Raw genomic sequence first — 16044 nt, 5'->3', positions numbered from 1 at the left:
TGCATCGGCAGAAAATGGAGACTAAGCCTTCTTGATGTGTAGAACAAACGAAGCGCCGACATTGCGTCCGACCATCATCTCCTAATTGGCCTCTTTGAAGCACAGTAGAAGGCATTTTCGGGCAGAGTACTATAGAACGGTGCTTTGTCCGATCCCATCCGGGGCGTTGCTGTAATGAGGCAAGGACGTATACTACCACCGCTACTGTCCCTCATCATAATCGACGAGATCCTGGTAGGTGCGATTGATATTGAACCAAATTGTTGTGGCAGCCCTTTACCATGGAGAACCTAAATGACTTTGAACTGGCTGATGACGTTTCTTTCTTAGCGCAACGATGCTCTGATATGTAGAGTAAGCTCTATGATCTTGCAAATCACTCCTCGGCGGCAGGTCTTACCATCAACTTCAACAAGACCAAATCGTTAGATGTGAACACGGTCAACCTTTCCAGCTTTACGGTAGCTGGGCAATCAGTAGAGAATAATGAAAGCTTCCAATATCTTGATAGCCAAATAGAGGCCGATGGTGGCACTTATATCGACATAGTTGCACTGATCAAGAAGGCGAGGCTTGCCTTTGCAAGTTAAAGAAATGTATGGAGAAAAAAATCAGATTAGTCGACGCTCCAAGATCCAAATTTTCAACCCAAATATGAAATCTGTGCTGCTGTACGCCAGTGAAACCTGGTGTGTATCAGGTGTAGACCTGTTCACTTTGAAACTTTTTTTCTCCGATTCTCCGTGACACATCAAATTATCAATCCACATGCAAAAATAAGTCTTCAGTCCAAAATTGAGCCAAATTGATAAAGATTTAAAGGTGTATCAAATCGATTTTGTGTTTTTTTAACCGTTTTCACAGAAATTTACTCATAAATCCAGAAAATTACTCCGAAAGGGTGCCGAAAATACCGTTAGGATATAGTTAGAACAATACTCTACAACTTTGCCGAAGACACTACGGTGTTTAAATTGCTTATTTCGAAGCTATTAAATAATTTTAGTTGAGAAATCACGAAAAAACGCGATATTTTTACGATTTTACATATAAAAGTCATGTAATTTTACATTATTTTAAGTGACTAAATTAATTAGCTATTTCTCCTTTGTGTAACGAACATTTCGTCCATACATTGTTTTTGTGTAGGAATTCATTTTCAATGACTAATTATCAAAAGCATGTCCCGTTGATACTAAAAAACGCGTAGAGTTGCCAGCACGAATTAAAACAAAGCTACCCATGATTAAGACGTCATGCCATCGTATTCTAATGTCTTTTGTTTCAAGTATCAGAAATGGCGCAGATGATAAAGCTCGAGCCTGCGGATCAGAAGGTCCCAGGTTCAAGCTCAAATACATATTAAACTTTTTTTCTTTCTTTGTAGCAGTTCGGATGATGAATCTGTCATGAGCCATGGCCCATGACTTACACGCAATCTGCCATTTAAGCCCATTCCAGGACTAGCTCGATATTTAGTTTACTTGTTGACAAGAAATCGTGTCGACGAGATCAGCTGGACGAAATATTGGACATCTGTTTGGTACCGATTAATTTAGCTAAAACAATTCAATACGGTGATGGAACTGCTTCTGGATGCAAAATTTGTCATACAACGGTCCACTGCACGAATTTATTCTGGCCTGCTTACTCTCACGCGAAATATGACGTTTGAGCGGTGTCGGCACCGCTCAAACGTCAAATTTCGCGTGAGAGTAAGCAGGCCAGCATAAATTCGTGCATTGGACCACTGTGGAGATTACTTCCATCTATCTAGCCACAAGCAACACAACTACACGATAAAGGAAAACTTCATTCTTACTATGCACTCTACGGTTTCGAAACAAGGCTACGATGCCAAATTGCAATGAGTTGCAGAGCGTAGTCTCATTAACTTATAGCTGGATCGAGACGCAAAAAATCCTATTCCAGGACTCGAACCTTGAATCTTCGAATCGGCAGTCTCATGCTCAACCTTCTACACCAAATTGAAACTGATGCAGATGCGACAAAGAAATGTAATGACGTTTTAATCATGGGTAACTTTGTGTAATTTTGGGCTGGCAACTCTATGCGACTTTTAGTATCAACGTGACATACTTTTGATAATTAGTCAATGAAAACGAATTCCTACACTAAAATGATGTATGGACGAAATGTTCGTAACACATAGGAGGAATAGCTAATTAAATTAGTCACTTAAAACAATGTAAATTTACATGACTTTTACACGCGACGTGTATTTCCATATAACTAGTGGATCATATCACCTAACAGAGGTGGCTCCTAGATCCACACCTTACCCTACCCTACTAACCACCATTCCTTCCCGTGACAACTGTGGGGATGCTGTGGATTCCACGGTTTCTAGTAGCAACGGTTGTCGAACTAACATTCCTTCCCTTTCCTGATGACCGTAAGGACGTGGCCAGCGCCGTTATTGACTTTAAATAGCTGAACTCTCGAATTGTGCACATTGAGAATGGTTAGCTAGTCCCAAGCTTTCACATTCATTGGCTCTCTGTGCAACTTTGATTGTTCTGGTCAATCACGGAGTAGCAACTACGATGTGTACGGTTATCTTTGCTTTGCTTTGCTTGCTTGCTTTGTAAATTTACATGACTTTTACATGAAAAACCGTAAAAATATTGTGTTTTTTTGCGATTTTTTAACGAAAGTTGTTGAATAACTTTGAAATAAGCAATTTAAACACGGTAGTTTCTTCGGCAAAGTTGTAGAGTATTGTTCCTACTATATTTTAACGGTGTTTTTGGTACCTTTTCGGTGCAATTTTTTGGATATTGGAGTACGTTTTCGTGAAAATGCTCGAAAAAACACAAAATCGATTTGATACACCTCTAAACCTTTATCAATTTGGCTCATTTTTGGACTGAAGACTTGTTTTTGCATGTGGATTGATAACACAAGTTTACAAAATAAAACGAAAGTCGTGAACTTCTGTCAACGACCAAAATTTTTGAAGTACAATTCAGTGCTGATTTCGAAACCGACCTTCAAAAATTTTTAAGTAGAACAGTTTTTGAGTTTTAGCTCAATATCGAGTTTTGCAACTTTTCAAAATATATAATTTACTAAAATTCAAATATATTGCGTTTTGTTCAACCAATTTTAAATCTTTTTCCATAAATTAAAAGCTGAATACAATACCATTCGATCATCTGAATACAGGTTTTGCGTCAGATTGATGAAATTCAAGATATTGGCGAGCTTTAGGGACGATCTCCTTAAATTTTAGCAAAATTCCCAAAATTTTATGAAGAAATGTTTTTTTTTTAATAAGGAAAAACCAACTTAAAAATTCTCTCTCGACGTTTATTTGACATATCATATGTAGGCGAGTTACAGTAAAAATTTCAGCTCAATCGGAGCATTGATTACAGAGAATGAGATGTTTGAAGAGAGCGACTTTGCTTAAAAATAGAACAAAAATCGATTTCAAATCATCAACCTTGTATGGAAAGTCGAAAAAATTTCCGCTCTACTGTATTTTTTTTCTTTCGCGTTTTCGAACTCAGGGCATGATTCTACACCAAAAATGATCATCAGCTTACCGAGTTCAAAAATGCTGTAAACTAGTGTAATTTGATGTGACACGGGTAGGTCAAAAAAAGTGAACAGGTCTAATCAGGTGTGTATCAGGACGCAACACTCAACGGCTGCTGGTCTTCATCAATAGATGTCTACGGTATTCATCCAACGTGGATCTTAATCGTCATCAAAATCCGATAGTGACAGAAATTTGGAAGTGAATGTGAAGGTGTAGCAAGTCAATCAGTAGTGTCGTGTCATCAAAATTTCTCCAAGTTACTCATCCAGTAACCAGATCTTGTGATAATAAAAAAAACTATAGTACCGTAATCCGGGGTCAAATTGATCACTTTAAAACAACTTTTGCGGATAACATCAGTGCCAATTCAAATATTGCCAAAAGAATTTCTGTAAAACCAGTACCCTGTGGATCTCCATGGAACCATGTGACAGAATTTTGTTCAACAAATTTAAACTTTAAGTTAAATAACTCCAAATATCAATAAATTAGAAAAGCCACTTTGGGGCGAAATTGATCAGTACACAATTAAGCATCGGTTGGAAAGGAAAATTTCCTTCTCCGCTCAATTATTCTCTTCTAAACCCGAATAAAGTGTTTAAAATCTTATAACTAGTGGATTTAATACCGAAAAAGCAAAATCAAATTTTAAAATTTCCTATTAAACGCCTAAAGGTAGGCAATTTCATTGGAAATAAGTGTTTTCTATCACACTAAATGACTATTTTATCATAAAATGAACTTTTTTATAACTTTTTCATGTTCTGGTTAGCTACATAACTTCCCAACCAAGGCTGCACAAAAATGTTAAAACAGAGAATTTACGGGAAGTCCTATTAGCAATCGATTGTTTAGTAGCAATGATTTCAGCTAAATGAGAAAAAGGGTATTGGTTCCCTTATTAAGCATGTGGCTCCCATTTTCATCCTACGCAAAACAAAGGATTGAAGCGCTGTTTGTTTTGTTTCTTATTTTTGTATTTTTTGTTAGAAGTGAGCACCCATGGAAACAGAAAGAACGGAATCAATCGGCGCCGTAATCGCTTGTTTTCGAATAGGATGGATATGGGAGCGTGAGATTACTGATGGCACACATACCCTACATTGCAAATTCCTTGAAAAAATAAGGCAAAACTAACTTTATTCTAAAAAATTAGAAGTCTACGCTCATCCCCAGACAGCTATGAACCAGGTGACGTAAAAAGTTTAAGATTATTATGACGCTTAAGAGTTCCTAATATGGAATTACAATCTAGTACCCGAATGATCCATTTCACCCCGCTGATCAATTTGACCCCGGTTTACGGTAAAATAATAACTATAATAAATATAATAATAAATATAAGAAAATGTTTTTGTAGTTTGACTTCTGGCAAAATTCGTAGTATCGTTCATGAAAATCAGGAAAATTATATGTGTAAACATTCTAAACCTTCAAGCCTAAAGGGTGAGTCGATAATTATTGTGCCATTTTCAAACTAACATAACTTTTTTCCTACTTCACCAAAATCAACCAAATTTTGCACAGTTTATCCTTATAGTCTATTGTTTACAAATAATGAATTAAGCAGTTATCAGTGAGATTCCGATCGATAAAGAATAAATTTTGTTAACAGTTCTAAAAAAAGATGTTGTACAATCACATGCTAAAATCAAAAATCATGGTATCGCGCTTTGAAAAAAAATAATGATTATACATTATCGGATCATCTTAATGTTCGTCAATAGGTTTCAGGAACGGTTTTCAGTGAAACATAAGCTTAGAGCTGGGTGAAAACCAGGCACGATGCGCATAAAAAGCCTGAGAGCTTTAATTATTTGTTTCAAGTGGAGCCTGAACATGTCCACATGGAGGGCGTTAATTGAAAATGTCTTAAATTTCATTGAAACGCATCCTAAATTTGAACCTATACCAAAAAGTTGAAATACATACACATACTAAACTACTGTAAAAATTTGGTTTCATTTCGTTAACTGTAGACAATTTGCGAATCAGTTGAAGGTAGAGTGGCACAATAATTAACGACTCACCCTTTATAGGTATGTAAAAAAAGTTTCATTTAAGATATTGGAAATCACTCTTTCGCACCCCCAAATTAAGGGTCCTAATCCGTGATATTAGCGTATATTATGTTGTTGTGTGTTAAAAACACTCTGATATTAGATATATTTTCCCGACCTTCCTCGTATGTGAAATTTTGAAAAAAAATACCCTTATGAATAGGTAGTTTATGCGCCCCTATTGGTGTAAAAAAAACTCCTAAATGAGAATTCTTTGAGAGATTCCAAAAAAATATCGAATAATTATGAAAAATCCTCCAGGAAATTTTAAAGAAACTCTGTCAGACATGCCTTCGAAGTATTCCTTTAAGTACTCTGCCAGGAATTTGTTTAGCAAATTCATAGAATCTGAGTTTAGCAGACTCATAGATATTCTCTAATGTTTTCTAGAGATTAGCTAGAAATCAATTTAAACCTTTCTCGAATGCTCTACAAAACTCTAAAGTGGGTTTCTTTAGGAAATCTGCAAAATTTCCATATTCTCTAGATTTTCTTTCAGAGTTTCCACTTGAGAAACCCTTGGTAATTTCTCCAAGAATTTCTCTTGAAAACCTTGCTGAAGTTTCATCAGAAACTCATCCAAAGATTTTTAACAGAACTTCGTACATGAATGCTTTCAAGAAATCATCCAAGGATTCCTTCTGAAATGTTTTCAGTGATTTCTTCCAAGAATCAAAAATTCAGAATTTCTTTTTTTATAAAACCTGTCACAGACTCCTTCAGAAATTCTTGCAGAGATTCCATCACAAATTTTCCGGGAGACTCCTATAGGAATTCTTGCAGAGATTTCACCATAAATTTCTTTCACAGATAACTCCAGAAATTTTGTTTCAATATCTACTAAGGTATCTTTCAGAAACTCCTCCAGTGGTTTGTTTAGAAACTCTTCAAGGGGTTCGTAAAGAAACTTCTTCAACGCTTCTTTCAGATATCCCTTCAAGAGCGTTTCCAGAAATTTCTATAATAATTCTTCAAGGTAAATTTTTATAAATTCTTTAGAAATTATTCTAAAGACTCGTTAGAGAAATCCTTCCGAAATTTCTTCAGGGATTCCTTCAGATTGTTCAACAGTGACTGTAAAAAATATTTTAATGATTTTTAAGGATTCTTTTATAAAATTGTCAAGTCTTCCAGAATTTCTCGAGAGATTCTTACATTATTACTTCCTACAGCGATTCCTGCAGGAGTTCATACAGAGATTCCTTCAGGATAACCTCCAAATATTCCTCCATGTATTCGAGAGACGAACCAGCCAAGAAGGGCTGAAAGTCTCTGAAATAAAGACAAATCAATCAATCAATCCATGTATTTCCCGAGATATTTCTCCAGCATCTTCTCTAAGGTTGAACCTATGAATTTCTTTCTGGAATCTTTAAGAAATCTTTTCATAAATATTTCCTTCGCTTAATTATTTGACTGGATGATTTCTCAATTTTAACTGGCTTTCGCAGTCTAGGGGATCAAAACGGATAGTTTTGTTCTGCCCGACGTTTCGGCACTTTGTATTTGGCCTTTTTCAAGGGTGGAACTGTCTACCGTTTTTCGTTTTTAGTTTTTGCCGTTTTGTGCATTTGGAGCTTCTTGTATGCAATTTTAAACATTTATACAATTATTGGTTAAACAACATCTCTGAGAACAGTGTAGTGTAAGTCGTTAGAAATAGTTAGTGCCCCAATTTCTACCAATAATTATATAAATGTTTAACACTGCATACAAGAAGCTCCAAATGCACAAAACGGCAAAAACTAAAAACGAAAAACGGTAGACAGTTCCACCCTTGAAAAAGGCCAAATACAAAGTGCCGAAACGTCGGGCAGAACAAAACTATCCGTTTTGATCCCCTAGACTGCGACAGCCAGTTAAAATTGTAATTGTAATTGTAATTGTAATTTATTAGCAATACGATAACCTATTAGCTTAAGCTTTACATCGGGTCAAGGAAAAACAAACAATTAAAAGTACATTGGAAAAGCTAATCTAGTTACAAAATTGTTAAGTAATACTAATTTCGATTGTGAATTTAAAAATTGAATTTGATTCTTTATCGGTTCATATTTCTTAGGGCTATTTTGAATGTTTCCATCGAAGGCTTGGTTTTAACATCCGTTGGTAGTGCGTTGATAAATATTTCCTAGGATTTTTTACAGGAACTCCTCCAGGAATATCTTAAGGAACTTTTTCTAAGGACCTTCACAAAAGTTCATTTAGGCATTTCTCTTGGTATTCATACAGGAAATCCTTCTGAAATACGTCCAATGTTTGCTCCAGGAACACTTTGAGAAAAATCCTCCGATAATTTTAATTAAAGATTTCTCCAGGAATTTTCCCAAATAATCCTCAATAAACGTTTCTAGCAATACCACTTCCCAAAGGCTTCCCGAAGGGATTCTTCAGGTACATATCCAGGAAGTTCTCAAGAAGTTTTTCTTGGGATTCCTTCAAAAATTTGCCCGGATTTTTTCAAATAGTTCTTCCAGAGACTAGGATTTCTTCTAAAAAATTCTGTTCCGGTTGCTTCTGAAATTTATTCAGGGATTTCTTTTTGAAAATATCTCCCAAGACTTATTCAGAATTATAAGGATCATTTCAGGAATTTCAGAAGGGGATTTCTTCAAAAGCTCTTCCATGTAGCTTCTCGGAAATTCCTCTAGAAAATCTTTAACAATCCTTCAGAGATTCCTTTGGAACTTTTTCCAAGAGTTTTTCTAAGAACTCTCTGAGAAATTCTTACATATCCAGGAAGTTCTTAAAAAGTTTTCCTTGGGATTCCTTCAAATATATGCCTGGAATTTTTCAAATAGTTTTTCCAGAAATTAGAATTTCATCTTAAATTTCTGCTCCGGTTGTTTCTGAAATTTATTCAGGGATTTCTTTTTGAAAATGTCTCTCTAGACTTATTCAGAATTATAAGGATCATTTGAGGAATTTCAGAAGGGCATTTCATCCAAAGCTCTTCCATGTAGCTTTTCGGAAATTCCTCTAAAACTCTTTAACCGTAGTGTGGCCAGCAAAAAAAACACCCGTAGAAGGCCGGCAGGGTACCCGGGTACCCACGAAATGGAAATGATCATATCTCAGCGATTTTTCCACCGATTTTAAAAGTTTTTGCCTCATTCAACTCAGAAACTCATTATCTATCGAGATCGTATTTGGTTGGACCGGTCCGATCATCATGGGTACCGGAAAATCCGGATTTACGGATCCATGTTTTTATACAATACAATATACGGGATTTTCGGTACGTTAGTAGCAATTTCGGTACCAAGCATCGTAAAATTGCTTTGGCATATTGTATCTGACTGGCCTGGAATCATAAAACGTGTTGACTTTGAAACTGTGATTTCGGAACACGCTTCTCGTGGGGCCATGGTTGACCATAAACACTTTAAGATATCCTAGTCTTAACAATGTGGGTTTCAATATGGTATAAGGACATGCTCCCAAAAATATGGATTTTCCGAAAACCACGGTGATTAGATCGGTCTAACCAAATATTTTCCCGATAGATGATGAGTTTCTGAGTTGAATGAGCTAAAAATTTCCAAAATCTATGGAAAATTGACGGAGATATCATCATTTCAATTTCGTGGGTACCCGGGTACCCTGCCGGCCTTCCACGTAATAAAAAAATGCAGGAGCCCCTCCCCCTGCCCCTCCTTACTTTAAAATTCGGTCAACCCCATTAATAGATGTATATTTACGAGTTCTAAGATCTAACAGAGTTCCAACATCCTAGTTTCAACAACCATTAAAATGTCGAGATTTGAGATTGAAAAAGGTACCCGGGTACCCTGCTGGCCACATAAGTGTTAACAATCCTTCAAAGATTCCTTTGAATTTTTTTTCCAAGAACTCTCTGAGAAATTTCTTCAGAGATTCCTGCAGACATTCCTACAAGGTTTTTTTTAGAGTTAACTCCCTTAACAGATTCCTGCCAAAATTGTTAAAAATATTTCTCCAAGAATTTATTTTTAAAAGTATTCTAAAAAAAGCCTGGAGGATTATCTAAAAAAAACTGTTGATACCTTTGTAGATTTCTAGTAGAAAGTATTAAAAAAAAATGTCTGGAGGGATTCCTGGATTGCAATTCCTAAAGCAATTTCTGAAGTTATCTTTGGAGGAATTACTGGTCGAGTGCCTGGGAGAATATATAATGAAATTCCTAAGGATATCGACCTAATTCCTAAAAATCATGAGAACTTCTGCAGAAACTACTTGATAAATTTGCGGAATGATTCCTGGGTAAATCTATAGAGTATTTTCTGAACAAATCCCTTAAAAATGTCTGCAGAAATGGTAGACAAAGATGCTGGTGAATTTCTTGAAAAAATCCCTCAATACGTTTCTAAGGGATCTTTGCAGAATTTTCCGAACAAATGTTTGATTCCTCTTCAGGAATACTTTGAAGTTTTTTTTATGCAATTCCTGACTTAAGTGCAAAAAAATCCTTAAGGTACTAGTAATTTCTAAAGGAAAACCTTTAGATTTAAAAATCCGGTAGGAGTTCTTTATGAAACACTGTAGAAGTTTATTTATATTTTTTAAGGATTCATTGAAATAATCCCTGGAATAACTGGAAACCCCTCTGCAGGCGAATTTCTAAAAAAATCATGAAAACGATGACAAGGAATAGATTCTGAAGTAATTTCTGCAGGAGTTGCTGAGACGAATATTAGAAAGTTCCTGGAAAAAATCGGAATATTCAAGAGAATATCCTAGAATTCTTCGAAAGGATTTCCGAAACATTACTGGATATATGCCAAAGAAAAATTCCTGCGAGAAATTCTGATCATATTCATGGAGGAATTTCTTCATGAATGTTCGAAGCAATATATGAACGGAAAAATTTCTACCGAAACTCCTGACGTAACCCCAAGGAAAAATCAAGGAGGAATTCCTCAAATAATCTTTGGAGGAATGCCTGAAAAAAATCCAAAGACATACATGGACAGGAATGAATTCTAAATGGAAAACTCCGATAATCCCAGGAGGAATTCTTGCCAAAATCATTATAGGGAATCCTGCAAGAATCTTCATTTTATGAAAATTTAAGAAAAAACTTGATATGTTCTAAAAGCATTCCTTGATTGATTTGTCTTTATATAAGAGACTTTCAGCCCTTGGATGGTTTGTCTCTATCAGAGATGGCATGCTCCTCAGTGCGAAACGTGAGAAGAGAAAACATACACTCTACACACGACTTTCAACGAGAGCGAGGGTGAACTACGCAACTTTTTTCACACACAAACCAGCCGCTCACTCTCTGGCATCAATCAGCGGCACACTCAAAATTAGTGCTCAAACAAATGATAGAACAAGCATGTTTTTCAGTTTCTGCGTGCACATTTTGTGCGCACAGAAAATGTGCACACAAAAATTCGTTGAGTGCGCACTCAGTCGTGCTTCCAGTGCAATACTGTGTGTACCACAAAGAGTATGAAAGTACTATTACGCCGTCTACACGCAGAACTCGATGTACACAGCGCAACGAGTAACTTTCACGCAGTGACCGAAAAGACAAAAGAATTTTCACGCAGATTTGTGTAACACCGGATCAACACAAAAAATGTGCTGATCCAGTGTTACACAAATCTGCGTGAAAATTCTTTTGTCTTTTTGCTCGCTGCGTGAAAGTTACTCGTGCGCTGTGTTGTTTCATTTAAGGGTGTAGTAGCAAATGCATCTGCTTGTCAAAGATATCACATAAATCACAGACAAATAGATGTGACACTAACGAAATTTCAATCTCATATATCTCATGATTCTGATTACTTAGAGAGTTGGTGTCTTCGGCAAAGTTGTTGCTGGTCAAGGACTAACCGATAATAAAACTTAAGATTCAAAATTCCACCGCTAGGCGGTGCTAGTGAGTTAACAAATTTTGTTTTTCATATATATCAGGAAAATTTGCAAAAAACTGCAACTAGCGCCGCCTAGCTGCAGAAACTTCAACCAAACGGTAATTATTCTGAAAGCCCATGATCTACCAAACAATATTGCCGAAGACACCATCTTTCTACAAAATCAGGATGCTGAGATATTCGAAATTTAAAATTTGTTTGCTCTCTAGCGCCGCCTTGCGGTGGAATTTTGAATCTCAAGCCTTATTATCGGTTAGTCCTTGACCAGTCAAACAACTTTGCCGAAGACACCAACTCTCTAAGTAATCAGGATCATGAGATATATGAGATTGAAATTTCGTTAGTGTCACATATCTATTTGTCTGTGATTTATATGATATCTTAGACAAGCAGATGCAACAATGACAAAATTTCCATCCCATATATCTCAGGATCCTGATTACTTAGAGAGTTGGTTTCTTCGGCAAAGTAGTTCAGCTGGTCAAGGGCTTTCAGAATATGGGCCGTATGATTCGTGATTTCTCCGCTAGGCGGCGCAAGAGAGCGTACAAATTTTACATTTCACATATCTCAGCATTCTGATTCTTTAGAAAGATGGTGTCTTCGGCAAAATTGTTTGGTAGATCAAGGGCTTTCAGAATAATTACCGTTTGGTTCAAGTTTCTGCAGCTAGGCGGCGCTAGTTGCAATTTTTTGCCATCTTTCCTGATATATATGAAAAACAAAATTTGCTAACTCACTAGCACCGCCTAGCGGTGCAATTTTGAATCTCAAGTTTTATTATCGGTTAGTCCTTGATCAGCCAAACAACTTTGCCGAAGACACCAACTCTCTAAGTAATCAGGATCATGAGATATATGAAATTGAAATTTCGTTGCATTTTTTTGCAAATTTTCCTGATATATTTGAAAAACAAAATTTGTTAGCTGACTAGCACAGCCTTTTGGTTGAATTTGGAACCAAAATATCCATCAACTGTAAGTTCTGGACCAGCTTAAGACGTCTGCTTGTCTCTGATATCACAGGATTTGATACCGCTTAGCGGGTTTTGGACTCACTGGCATGCTTTCGGTTCACCAAATGCTCAAACAACACTGATCCCTTTGAACACACTGCGTGTGCACTGAGTTCTGTTTTTTTCTGCGTGCGCGCAGAAATTGCGCACTGGGATTATGATCTGCGGGCTCTCATTGCTCTCACGCAGCATTCTAATCACCCGCACAAAAACTCTGCGTGAGAGAAATTGTGTACATTTTATTGTGCGTTTTTGCTCTTTCTCTTTTGTAAGAAAAATGAAACTGAGAAGTTCAGTGAAAGATGAGCGTAAATGGGCACAGTTTCTGCGTGACATGCCATCCCTGGTCTCTATCAAAGAATTTCTTTAAAAATTGCAGGGATTACAAAGAAGTACACGGAAATATATACTTTCAAAGACAGTTGTCTGAGGAATCTTCAGAGCAATTCATGCCTAACTTATGAAAAGAAATCCTGCAAGAATGCGACTTCCGTGATAATTACAAAAAAAAAAAAAATGAAAACATAATTCATGGAGAGGTTTCCTCTGAATATTTTTTATTAAGGCACAATATTCAAGTTGTTTCCATGAAGGTGTACCAGTACAGGGAACGCAGAAATTTGGAAACCTTGAGTAACCATCTCCGGTTTTCCGATAAAGAGCACTGAGGGCAACCCGATGGCGGGCAAATGCCCAGGATGTAGATCTTTCAATTCAGCCCACCATGTAAGTATCAGTAGGTCGGCTCCAGAGGCACGTTCTCCTCCATTGGGGAAATTTGTGCCATCGTGAGTAAGTTGTAAGTAAGCATTCAGATTAACTTAATAACAAAGCATTTTTATAACATAAAATTAAAAAAAAAAACACGGAATATCAATACATATCACATCCACCCTATCTCACTCTCATAAAGTTCCGCAAATGCACTTTTCAATCAACTTACTCCGCATGTAGTTGAAGTGCACTATGGACTCCATCGAACACCGCTCGTCTGATCTGTATTGGTGAAATTCAGTAGCTGCTGCTGTTTGAATAAACAGCACTTTTATCTTTATCTTCCACTTACCGTGTTCTACTGCTCTCACCGGATTAACGCTGCCAACACACATCATCACAATTATCTTTATCGCGTTTCGGTTGTGATGGGCGGAGCTAATCCACCGTGCACTGCTGCATATTCCTTTGCCGAAGCCACGCCCACCGCAGCACACTGCTAAAACCGGTTCCCATCGTACGAGCACATACAGACAGACGATTCTCTCGCCGTCGTAGTCGTGTTCCCCACACGTTCGTTCGTTCGTTCGAATATCCTCAGCGCACCAACAACGCCGCCGTGCCCAAACTGCCGATGATTGGTCGACTGTCCACCCCGCCGCCACGCCGCATCGGTGTGAGTTGTCGTTGTCGCGGCAGCTTTGGGACGACGAACTGGTTTAGCGAGAATTTCCAACCTAAAGCAAACAGCTCGAAATTCTTCTGTTTCAGTTGATTTTTCGGTTTTGATACGCGCGCGTTCGCCAAGCACGCTGCTGTTGTGTTGGACTAGCTGCACTAGCTTGCGCGCTCTGTATTGCGCGTACTGTATTGCTCCCTACGTGAAGGTGCGTAGATATCCACTGCAAGTCGTTGGGCCGTTGTTGCGGTTGTTGTTTTTGTTATTGTGGCTATTGCGTCAGAGCGTCGGTGTTGCGGGACTGATGCGAACTTTATTCGCGACGGTTTGTGTTCAATGGACAACATGAGCTGGGAATAGTGGATCGCAGAATAAGTTGGTGGGCGTCGGAGACACGTGCTTTGGACGTCTCTGTAGAAACTAGTGACATTGGAAGCGGAGTAGTTCAACGGTACGAGGAAGACTTGCTGTGCAGAAGAAACTCGTGGAAAATTCGACCATAAAACAAAACTTCCGCCCGCGGGTTGGGTCAGGTTGAGTGATTGATAGTGTGTTTGACATTGAGCCACATTGGGCTGCCTCAGGTGATAAAGTACATGGTCTAGAAATTTTCCAGCTAACGTTAGCGCGAGCGCTCCTCCGAAGTGACTTCAACGTACGTCGGAACGTAAAACCGGTGATTTATGGTCAGTTGTTTGAATAGCTGTTTCCACCTGCAAAATGGATCTGCAACGGAGTTGACGACTCATAAGCCTCTCAGCAATGTGCCTATAAATATGGCTTCAACAAAATAGTTACAAGTGATCTTGGCAAAGTCAAACACTTTCCATCGCGGAGGGATTGAGTGCATCCGACTGTAGACGGCAATTGACGATTATATTTAGAACAACCGGGCCAGTCTGTGCGATGCACGTAGTAGCTGTCGATCGTCAGTCATCGATCGCGGCGACATAGACGTGATCGAATGGGATTGCATAATGTACATTGCATAGGCAAGAGGCGGTTGCATTTGGGAGATGCTTCAAAGGCTTGAGGAAGAGGTGGTGTGGGGGGATCAACGACGCCACATAGCTAGTGAGTTCCTCAGCAATGTTGCGTATTTCTGTCTCGTGATCCAATTTTCGTGAGTGTTCGGTGAAATATTCTACGGATTCTGTAGCCGCGTGTGTACAGTGCACAGCAATGCAATTCAAAATACTCGAACGATGTGAACGATTTGGATGGGTAGACGACGACGACGGATCATAACTCAATTAAGATAATTGGATTCTAGTGAGCAGGCGGTGTGGACTAGCCAACAACGGTGTTCGGTGTTGTGACAGTTGAAGCAAAAATGTCAACAAGGTGGCCGCCGCAGTGTAACCCCCGCATAAGTCAACGGGGATTAAAATGGCAAACATTTTTAATGGTATTGGCATGTGAGGTGAAGGCGATGTGAGGATTCCTTTCGGTAACCCCAGTGAATAATGGATATGTAATCAGTACAGGCACTCAAAACGATCAACTATAGGTTCGATTGAATATATGACACGTGAAATGCTGTTTAATAATTATTGAAAAGTATTATCGTATTATCGAACCATTTCAAAAATTGGTGAAACTGTTGAAAATAGCCTAAATTATCAATAATACATTAAAAGTCATGGTTTTCAACTAAAAAAAGAAATAAGGGTGGCAGCTATACAGTAGGGTGGCCCATACTTATATGAAAAACAAAAATTTTGAAAAATGCCAAGTCTTACCTCCTGAATCGTTTGTTTTGGACTCCCAGAAGCTATGTTCAAAATTGGTGGTCAGAAATCTTAACTTTTCCATTTTTGCCGCTAGATGGCGCTGTAAGCGTTCAATGATAAAACCCTTTGGTATTATTGTAGATGACTATATACCAAACAACTTCGCCGAAGACCACAAAGTAATACGACGCCTATTAAAAAAAAGTTATACCCTAGGTAAAGTGAGGCGAGATATTATGGTTGTTTTTCCAGTAGGGTCTGGTATTTTGCGCACTTGCCGCTATAACTAAGTCAATTTCAAACAGATTGATTTGAATTTTTGTACAGAGTTAGGCACGTACAGTATCTAACTCTGTACAAAAACTCAAATCAATCGGTTTGAAATTGACTTAGTTATAGCGGCAAGTGCCCAAA

The 16044-nt window shown here is 37.9% G+C and overlaps 1 protein-coding gene across 1 annotated transcript in view; it reads left to right on the top strand.

Moving 5' to 3' along the window:
- The first annotated feature begins 13708 nt into the window (after window positions 1-13708).
- The window catches only part of LOC109419875 (protein vestigial), a 141208-nt gene continuing 138872 nt past the window's right edge, over window positions 13709-16044 (top strand). The window contains exon 1 of the mRNA XM_029852997.2: window positions 13709-14583. The gene's annotated coding sequence lies outside the window, so the exon portion shown is untranslated. The remainder of the gene's footprint in view (window positions 14584-16044) is intronic.

Source organism: Aedes albopictus, chromosome 2, assembly GCF_035046485.1.
Source record: "Aedes albopictus strain Foshan chromosome 2, AalbF5, whole genome shotgun sequence".
In the NCBI taxonomy this organism is placed as follows: Eukaryota; Metazoa; Arthropoda; class Insecta; order Diptera; family Culicidae; genus Aedes; species Aedes albopictus.
The sequence above is the reverse complement of the archived record's forward strand: the minus strand, read 5'-3'. Positions and strand labels throughout refer to the sequence as shown.